The sequence below is a fragment of the Scardinius erythrophthalmus genome (assembly GCF_964197995.2).
Source record: "Scardinius erythrophthalmus genome assembly, chromosome: 7".
NCBI classification, from domain to species: Eukaryota; Metazoa; Chordata; class Actinopteri; order Cypriniformes; family Leuciscidae; genus Scardinius; species Scardinius erythrophthalmus.
In genome coordinates this window covers 32,220,767-32,230,055 of record NC_138227.1, presented here as the reverse complement: position 1 = coordinate 32,230,055, position 9,289 = coordinate 32,220,767, and positions in this window count along the sequence as shown.

The window sequence follows — 9,289 nt, the reverse complement described above, 5'->3', positions numbered from 1 at the left end:
ATGAGTGTATATATGTAAATCATTTTAATAAGAATAATACAATAAATATAGAATACCATAAATATAATACTGTACAATAATTTCAGAGTAATTGAATGGACCACCAGTGATATGTGGCCACACTCACACTTAACACAGTCATTAAATGAAGCAACATCTGAAATCTGAAATTACTTAAACACGCAAACACTTCAGTAGGTAGTGGTAAAAAAAAAAAGAGATCTCCTCGGTCTCTAATGGTACGCATTACATCTACATTTTTGTGTATGCGTTCAACAAGCATGTCCTCCTGCGCACATACCACGAAATCGCACCACTCCAAACCTGTTAGGAGGATCTGACCTTGTACTTGCCAATAGTACTTGTGCTGCCTCCTAAGCTGCAGAGAGCCACCAGACATTTTCAGGTAGGGACAGTCAACGTAACTCTTGATGTTGGGGCACTTAATTTCCAGCAGGCCGAATGGTGGGTTTTCAGAAGGATCAAACACGACTCCATCGGGGGAGCACCCCAGCCATGGAGCATCAGGGTGTATAATGAACCCGCAGGGTGAATAGTTGACATTTTTTAAACTGCAGTACTCTGTCACGGCAACTGGCTCCATATCGATTCCTCTCCTCATGTCCTTCGTCATGACAGTCCCCCTCAGAATTCTGTGTGCCAGATTTTCAGCTGATGTATGACAGCGAACATGGCATGCCTCGTGAAAGCGTGTAGATGTAACTCGCATCTTTCTCAGTCGATGCCATTCCTGGCATGAGCTCTGCTCCCGTGTTGCAGCTTCAATCCTGTGGGCCATGTGGAATGACACCTGTAGCGATTTTATATATACATGTTCCTCCTCTGATAACACATGGGCGCATGTGGTTGGCTCAAGCCTATAGCCTTGGATGGGAAGGGAAGGTTGGGCAGGGGCATCTGGGATGTTGATGATTTCCCGCATTTCTGGTGGTTTTTGCTGAAATGACAGCACACTCCCGGCCTGGACAGCCCCAAAAGCTGACTGAACTAATGGGACTTCCGCTGACATGCCCATGGTGGTCACCAGAGGTGCAAGCAAAGGGGGAAAGTCCCTATATACTTCTGCCACTCTCAATGTGGCAAGATCTGGCATTTCCCCATCCAGTGCTTTGTAGAGAGAACTTCTGAAAATGTTGAAGTGAAAAGATGTAAAAAAAAAACTAAAAAAACTGCAGCATATTAACTGCATACATATTAACCACATCAACACATCTTAAACTAAAGGTAATATAGTCTCACCTCACACAAACAGCGGTAGAATTTTGGGGTTTGCGGACCTCCATGTCTCCCACCGGACCTGGCCTAACACCCTGACAGCAATGACACATTTTGACATGGCATCACAATAGTTACATGGTACAATTCACATGACAGACAGATGACTTACCAAGGTCCTTGGCTTATGCCAGGTTTGCTCACTTTCTGTGCAACTGTGCACTGGGGGTACAGCAGGGAGGCCTAATTGTGAAAAGTGTGCTGTTTGATATAGTAGTGCAACCAAATGGTTGCATAAGGCACACCCCGCCACACAGGAGCAGTGGGTGCTCACCAAAATGACAGGTTTCAAGTCTTTTAACACCATCTAGGGAGAAATAGAAGCTTAGATGAGAAATACCTCTTAAGAGATAAACTGTTAACAAGAAAAATATAACTAATAAAAGCATACGGTTGTATTGACTTGGTAAAGTTGTTTTTATATTCGCACATTCGCGCTTAAAATGTTTTCCCCGCTTGGCAATTTTTTACTTTTTAGGAAAACTTGACTATGTGACATGGCGCTGTCCATGTATGTGGTACTGAAGGTGCTACCTGTAATGATCCTCCGAATGTACAAAATACATTGATCTCTATATGCGCAGGCGGCTGAGAGACGGATCCGAAGGGACCAATCAGTAAATCAAAAACACACACTATAGTGTCACTAAATTCAGTTCACACATCACTACTGTCCTGATGATTATACTACAACACTTATTTTGGGTAAAAAAAAAATTGCATTATTTTTATGATTTGTTATTATGAAAAATATTCAAAAACTTCACTGTAATTATCTGTATTGTTGCCAAATTCAGATCACACATTGTAATGCAATTATACAATTGTATTGCATTTATCCAAAACAAAGTCTTGTTATATAACCAGCAGGACAGCAGTGATGTGTCATGTGTGATCTGAATTTGGCAACAATACAGAATTACAGTGAAGTTTTTGAATATTGTGTAGTAACACTTTTCGGGGTTTGCACTTTGCAGACGGTCCCTTCTCAGCAGCTTGCGCATAGAGATCAATGTATTTTTTCCACTGCGAAGGAAAGCTCGTTTTTAGGAAAATTAGGCTCTGCACTTTCGCTTTGCACTTTCGGTTGTCTGCAGGTGTTATATGTATAGTTATGTGTTAGGTGTTATTTGTGTAGTAACAACTTTTAGTTCACGAGTTACTGAACGCGAAAGTCCGCGAATATGCGACTGTGCGAATATAAAACCAACTTTACCTATGTTGTATTGTAGATGAGAGCTACATAGGCCTACTCATTCACATCCATAAACAGTAGACTGAGCCATGTACATTTAGATAATGCTACTTATCAGCTGGGCAACTTATCAGCCTAACCATTACCCTAACATTGACCCTAATCACCCTACTTTCAATTCGTGTGGCTTTTCATTTTTCCTCATGGATCTATGACAGACTGCCCTCACGCTGACCTCTCCTGTCACCTTGTTTTTCATTGACACTGTTACGGAAAAAGATGAATATACATTTCGAAACTGGATTACACGTTCTTACACTGTGCTAGTTTGTCTGTTTTAATATAGTAGAGTAGTGTGAAACAAAATAGCTAACGTTAACAAGTTCAGTCACGTCAGTTTCTTGATTACAATATAACTGTTAGCATGATAACGTTAGCTTACTTACCCTCATAGTTGTCGATATAGCTGCCGATATACATTTTAAATCCCTTTTCCCGCTTGCTGTTGGGAGCAGCACATGATGTTGTTATGAGTCGATCTATGTCATTTACCGTGAGACGAGGTAAATCCTGAAGACAGCGACTATAAAAGAGAGCCATATCTGTCCGTGTATAAACAGGAAGTTGAACAGGAAGTTGATAGCCTAGTACACGCGAACCCGGAACTGTTACGTGCATAGAGCCTATTGCCTTCGAGTGAATTAAAACGAGCCAATGAACATTGGCATGCAACATTTGCATTCCGCAGCCCGCCTATCAACGCGGGTATAAAGCCCGGAAGCAAACATTGCATCATCGCTTTCTGCTTCGGAGCCGACCGGTTGTGTCCTCTCTGAGTGAATGAGCTTAAGATTGTATCTTTCTTACGCTCTACAAGTCTGCTGTTTCAGGAGGGGATCTTTCTGTGTTGGTGAGACGGCGCTTCAGCGACCACGCGATTCCTGTCTGCCGGCTGCGTCTACACTTAATTCAAAAGCTGTTTTCACAGCTGGTAAACGGTTGAGTGCGCACAGCGGGCTTGCAGTTTCCCCGCTGTGTCGCCGCGTTGGATCCCTGTGTGCTTCAGCACAATAAAGAGAGTACTTTCTTCCTGAAAGAGCAACACGAGTGAAGATCGCGTCCTTTTCAGGATGACGTTTCACTCGTGTGTTTCTGGATGCGATCGTTTCCTGTCCTCATTGACGGCCACGACCGCTGTTTCACATGCCTAATCGGTGTGTTGAAGCTGCGTTCGTGGGTGGTTCATGCTCTCTCATGAGTGCATGACCACGTCGGCACGTTGTTCGTCTCCCCTTTTTAAAGGATCGAGCCGTTCAGCGTGCCGTGTGCCGTCGAGCGCCGGCTGACAGCGCGGGTTGTCACGGCAACTCAGCGCGCGTCATTCGGCGCTCTAGATGCGCGGCCGAGACTCGTGTGCCTCTACGAGGTTGAGTCCCATTTGCTTGTTCCCCAATTTAGTTCCTTTTCTAAAAAGAGGACTACTTTGGTTAATGAGCATTTGGTGGTCTGAGGGTTACAGTGCGGAATGTCTCGCCAGGTGAAAGACCCTCACGAGCTTTCTACTCCTCTAGCGCATCGCAAACATGCTGAGACTGTGTTCGTGGGTGGTTTATGCTTTCTTATGAGAGCATGACCACGTCGGCACGTTGTTCGCCTTGCCTGCAGGCTTGAGCGCTCAGCGTGCCGTGTGTCATCGAGGCGATGGCCACGTTCACTGTCTTGCATGCCTGGTTGACGGCCACGATCACTGTTTCACATGCCTAATCAGTGTGTTGAGACTGTGTTCGTGGGTGGTTCATGTTCTCTCATGAGTGCATGTCCACGTCGGCACGTTGTTCGTCTCGTCTTTCTCGTAAAGACTTCAGACGCTCAGCGTGCCGTGTGCCGTCGAAGCTTTCGGATGGGGTTCTGGTCCTTCTCATGAGGGACCAAGCATTTCATTCGGGGCTCCAGGGAGGACAGATGTCGATTGCTACATCGGAGAGAGGGCTGTTATACTCTGAAAATGATGCTGAGTTCCTACTATAATGGTGTGTTCTCATGCTGAAGGTTCAGACTTGACAGCCACACTTTCCTGGGCTATTCTAAAGTGCCTGGATGTGTGTGAAAAATTTTGGCAGTACGGAAGCTTTTTGGTGCCAATATGGCAAGCCAAACATGCCTAAATCTGCAAAAGTTTTTCCTCTCTCACTACCCCTGCACTTTCACTGCACGTGGGTAGTTCTGACTCGGGGTGGAGCTGCGCTTAGTGACTGACCGTGATTAGTCACAACGCTGGCCCTCGGTCAGACGATGTCCACCCTAGTGGTCCAGGAGCGCCTCAAAACCAGCCCACTCAGAGTTGTTTCCCCCTAGCAAAAGGTAGGGAAATAACTCTGAGAGAAGCGACCAGAGTATGTGACGTTCTGCTCTTCGGGAGTGCGTGTCATCACCACTCCTTCCCCCGGGAGAGGGCCGGGTGGAGAATTTTGTTTCTGTTCCGCCGCTGGTCATCCAGTCAGTGGTACCCAAAGTTTGAGCAGTCCACTTCCTCTAAGTCGTTCACGGGCCCCAGCGCTCAGATGGCAGTGAGGGCTTCGGCCTCGTCACTCTCATCTCTCGCTGGGTAAGGCGGAAACCAGGACTCGATGCCCCCGGGCCTCGCTCCTCGTTTCCCCTCACGGTCGAGACTGGCAGTAAAATAAGACCAGTCTCCTCCGTCCGAGAGGGTCAGAATGGCAGTGAGCGCCACCCCTGAGCTGCGCCGCTCTCGTTCCCCTCTCCCCAGCTCTCAGATAGCAGTGGCGCCACCCCGGTCACGCCACTCCTGTCTGCCGCTGGGCGGGAAGGTATGGAGACCAGCAGCTGCCCTTGGGCCTCGCTCCTTGTCTCCTCCCCTTCTCTCGCCAGGCGACAGCCCGCAGCAGAACACTCTAGGGTCTTCTCTGCCGTCTGTCCCCCGGTGGAGGCAGGTAGGTGTTGTCCAAATACACACCCAGACCCCGCTCTCGGCCGCTACAATGCCACCGGAGCCGTGTCCCTGCCTTCCGCCTCGCTGCCCCTCCGCGGGTACGCCGGCGGTGCGGGTGGGCTCGTTGCGGCAGTTTCTCGGAGCCTGGCTAGCGCTCCCGAGGCCGTCGCACTGGCTCATCCACACCTCCGGCTCGGCTATGCAACTCAGTTTGCACACCGGCCTCCCAAGTTCAAGGGCATCCACTTTACCCGTGTGCGTTCAGTGGATGCTCCTGTCTTGCGGAAAGAGATCGACGCCCTGCTGGCGAAGGACGCGATCGAGCCGGTCCCTCCAGCCGATATGAGGTCAGGGTTTTACAGCCCTTACTTCATTGTACCCAAGAAAGGCGGTGGGTTACGGCCAATCCTGGATCTGCGAGTATTGAATCGGGCCCTGCACAAGCTCCCGTTCAAGATGCTCACGCAGAAACGCATTTTCTAATGCATCCGTCCCCGGGATTGGTTTGCAGCGATCAACCTGAGGGACGCGTACTTTCATGTCTCGATTCTTCCTCGACACAGACCATTTCTTCGGTTTGCTTTCGAGGGTCGAGCATATCAGTACAAGGTCCTACCCTTCGGGCTGGGCCTGTCGCCCCGTGTCTTCACGAAAGTCGCGGAGGCGGCCATTGTTCCCATGAGAGAACAAGGCGTTCGCATTCTCAACTATCTCGACGACTGGCTCATTCTTGCTCACTCGCGAGATGTGTTGTGCGATCACAGGGACATGGTGCTCCGTCACCTCAGTCAGTTGGGGCTTCAGGTCAACTGGGAGAAGAGCAAACTCAGCCCCGTGCAGAGGATCTCTTATCTCGGTATGGAACTGGACTCGGTCGCTCAGACTGCGCGCCTCACAGAGGAGCGCGTCCAGTCAGTGCTCACCTGTCTCAAGTCCTTTCGAGGCAAGACAGCGGTCCCACTGAAACAGTTTCAGAGGGTCCTGGGGCACATGGCAGCCGCAGTAACGCCGCTCGGCTTGTTGCATATGAGACCGCTCCAGCACTGGCTTCACGATCGAGTCCCGAGGTGGGCGTGGCAGAGCGGCACGTTCCGGGTCAAAGTCACCCCGCACTGTCGCCAAACCTTCACCCCTTGGTCGGATCCTGGGTTTCTACGGGCCGGAGTGCCCCTAGTCCAGGTTTCCAGGCATGCTGTGGTGTTCACAGATGCTTCTGCCAAGGGTTGGGGGGCCACGTACAAAGGGCATGCAGTCTCGGGTCTGTGGACGGGGCCCCAGCTGCATTGGCACATCAACTGCCTAGAGTTGCAAGCGGTACGCTTGGCCTTGTGTCGCCTCAAGGGGTTTCTCAGACACAAGCACGTACTGGTCCGTACGGACAGCACTGCGACCGTTGCGTACATCAACCGACAAGGTGGTCTGCGCTCCCGTCGTATGTCGCGACTCGCCTCCCACCTCCTCCTATGGAGTCAGAAGCTTCTGAGGTCGCTTCATGCCGTTCATGTCCCAGGGGAGTTCAATTGTGTGGCCGACGAGCTTTCACGTCAGCCTCCCCTTCCGGGAGAATGGCGACTCCATCCCCAGGTGGTCCAGCTGATTTGGCGAATCTTCGGAGCCGCACAGGTAGACCTGTTTGCCTCTCCGGACACGACCCATTGCCAGTGGTATTACTCCCTGACCGAAGGAACTCTCGGCACGGATGCCCTGGCACACAGCTGGCCCCGGGACCTACGCAAATATGCGTTTCTCCCAGTGAGCCTTCTTGCACAGACTCTGTGCAAGGTCAGGGAGGACGAGGAGCAGGTCCTTTTGGTGGCCCCGTTTTGGCCAACCCGGACTTGGTTCCCAGAACTCATGCTCCTCGCGACAGCCCCTCCTTGGCCGATTCCTCTGAGGAACGACCTTCTTTCTCAGAGACGGGGCACTCTATGGCACCCGTGTCCAGACCTCTGGAAACTCCATGTCTGGTCCCTGGACGGGATGCGGAGGTTCTAGATGGCCTGCCACAGGCAGTGGTAGATACCATCTCTTCAGCTAGAGCCCCCTCTACGAGGCGCCTCTACGCTCTGAAGTGGAACCTGTTCGTCGGCTGGTGTTCTTCCCACGGGGAGAACCCACGAACTTGCCAGATCAGAGTCGTGCTCTCCTTCCTACAACAGGGGTTGAAGGCTGTCTCCCTCCACCCTCAAAGTGTATGTTGCCGCAATAGCCGCACATCACGATGTAGTTGAAGGTAAGTCCATGGGGAAGCACGACCTGGTCATCAGATTCCTCAAGGGTGCTAGGAGGCTAAATCCACCTCGCGACTTGCACCCTGTACCCTCTTGGGACTTAACTTAGTGCTCAAAGCGCTCCAAAGTCCTCCTTTTGAGCCTTTGCTGACAGTCGAGCTTAATATCCTGTCCATTAAGACAGCACTCCTGTTAGCATTGGCTTCTTTCAAGAGGGTAGGGGATCTGCAGGCTTTTTCGGTCGACGAATCGTGCCTAGAGTTCGGGCCCGGCCTTTCTCACGTTGTGTTGAGACCCCGGCTCGGATATGTGCCCAAGGTTCCTACCACTCCCTTCACGGACCAGGTAGTGAACCTGCAAGCGCTGCCCCTGGAGGAGGCAGACCCAGCCCTAGCTTTTCTCTGTCCCGTCCGGGCCCTCCGGGTTTATATAGACAGAACGCAAAGCTTTAGGACCTCAGATCAGCTCTTTGTTTGTTATGGAGGCCAGCAGAAGGGGAAGGCTGTCTCCAAGCAGAGGTTAGCCCACTGGCTAGTGGATGCTATCACCAGGGCTTATGAGTCCCAGGGTGAGCCCTGCCCACCCAGGTTGCGGGCTCACTCCACTAGGAGTGTTGCCGCTTCTTGGGCTCTGGCACAAGGCGCCTCGCTAAATGATGTTTTATAAACAAAGTTCGGGAGGAGCACGTTCAAATAAGCAATCCAATCTACTCGTCATCAAACAATTATGTCTACCCTAATCAGCATGACAAGAAGTATATATATATCCACACTGTCAACTCACCTAATATTCCTTGACAGTTTTTCAGCATCCCTCCACCACCCCGACTCCTCACTCTTGGCTTAATCTTTACAGCCAGGAATACGGGGGGAGTACTCTGGGTTCGGGCCGAATACCGAGCCCGGAGCCCTCTCCTCGGACAGCACGCCAAATACGCATTTATTCTATCTAACTTATTTGTAAGTGTGAACTAGTGAACAGACATTTGTAGAGCTGCGGGCTGGGCGACACCGAACACGTTCGCTAGGTTTTATAGCCTACGTGTGGAACCGGTTTCCTCCCGAGTACTCGCTACGGCCAGTAACTAGAGGGAATAGGTGTGTCGGCTTGCGACGCCATTCCGTGAGCGGATACGTGTGTCTTGTGCTCCGTTGGTTACCCAACAAACGGCTAACCTCGTGAGTTCCTCCATCACCCCTCCGGTGCCAGGCGTTGCGGACCGCCGGCACCAGGTCTGCTACCTTCAGTAAGGAGTTGCTAGTAGACTGGGTGCCTTTTCCAGTGGTCCCTGCGGTGACCCATGATTGCCACGTGCAGTTCAGCCGTGTCTTCCCCTTGACAGACTCATTCTGTCGTCCCTGTTGAGTACGCTCCTCACTCCTCCGGACTGGGACTACCTTCAAGGACTGCCATATGTTTCACTACCCTATGTGGTTAGTACATGTGTGTATTTGAGGGCCTTCCTCTAGGCTGCCTCAGCTTCCGCAGCGTTCACCCCCCATTATTATTTTCCTTGGGGTCGGACACGCTTTCCCAGTGTTATCCAATATCTACTGATTGGGTCTTGTGGAACAGCAGTGTGATTCCCTAGCTAGCTCCCGCAAAATTTCTGGAAAC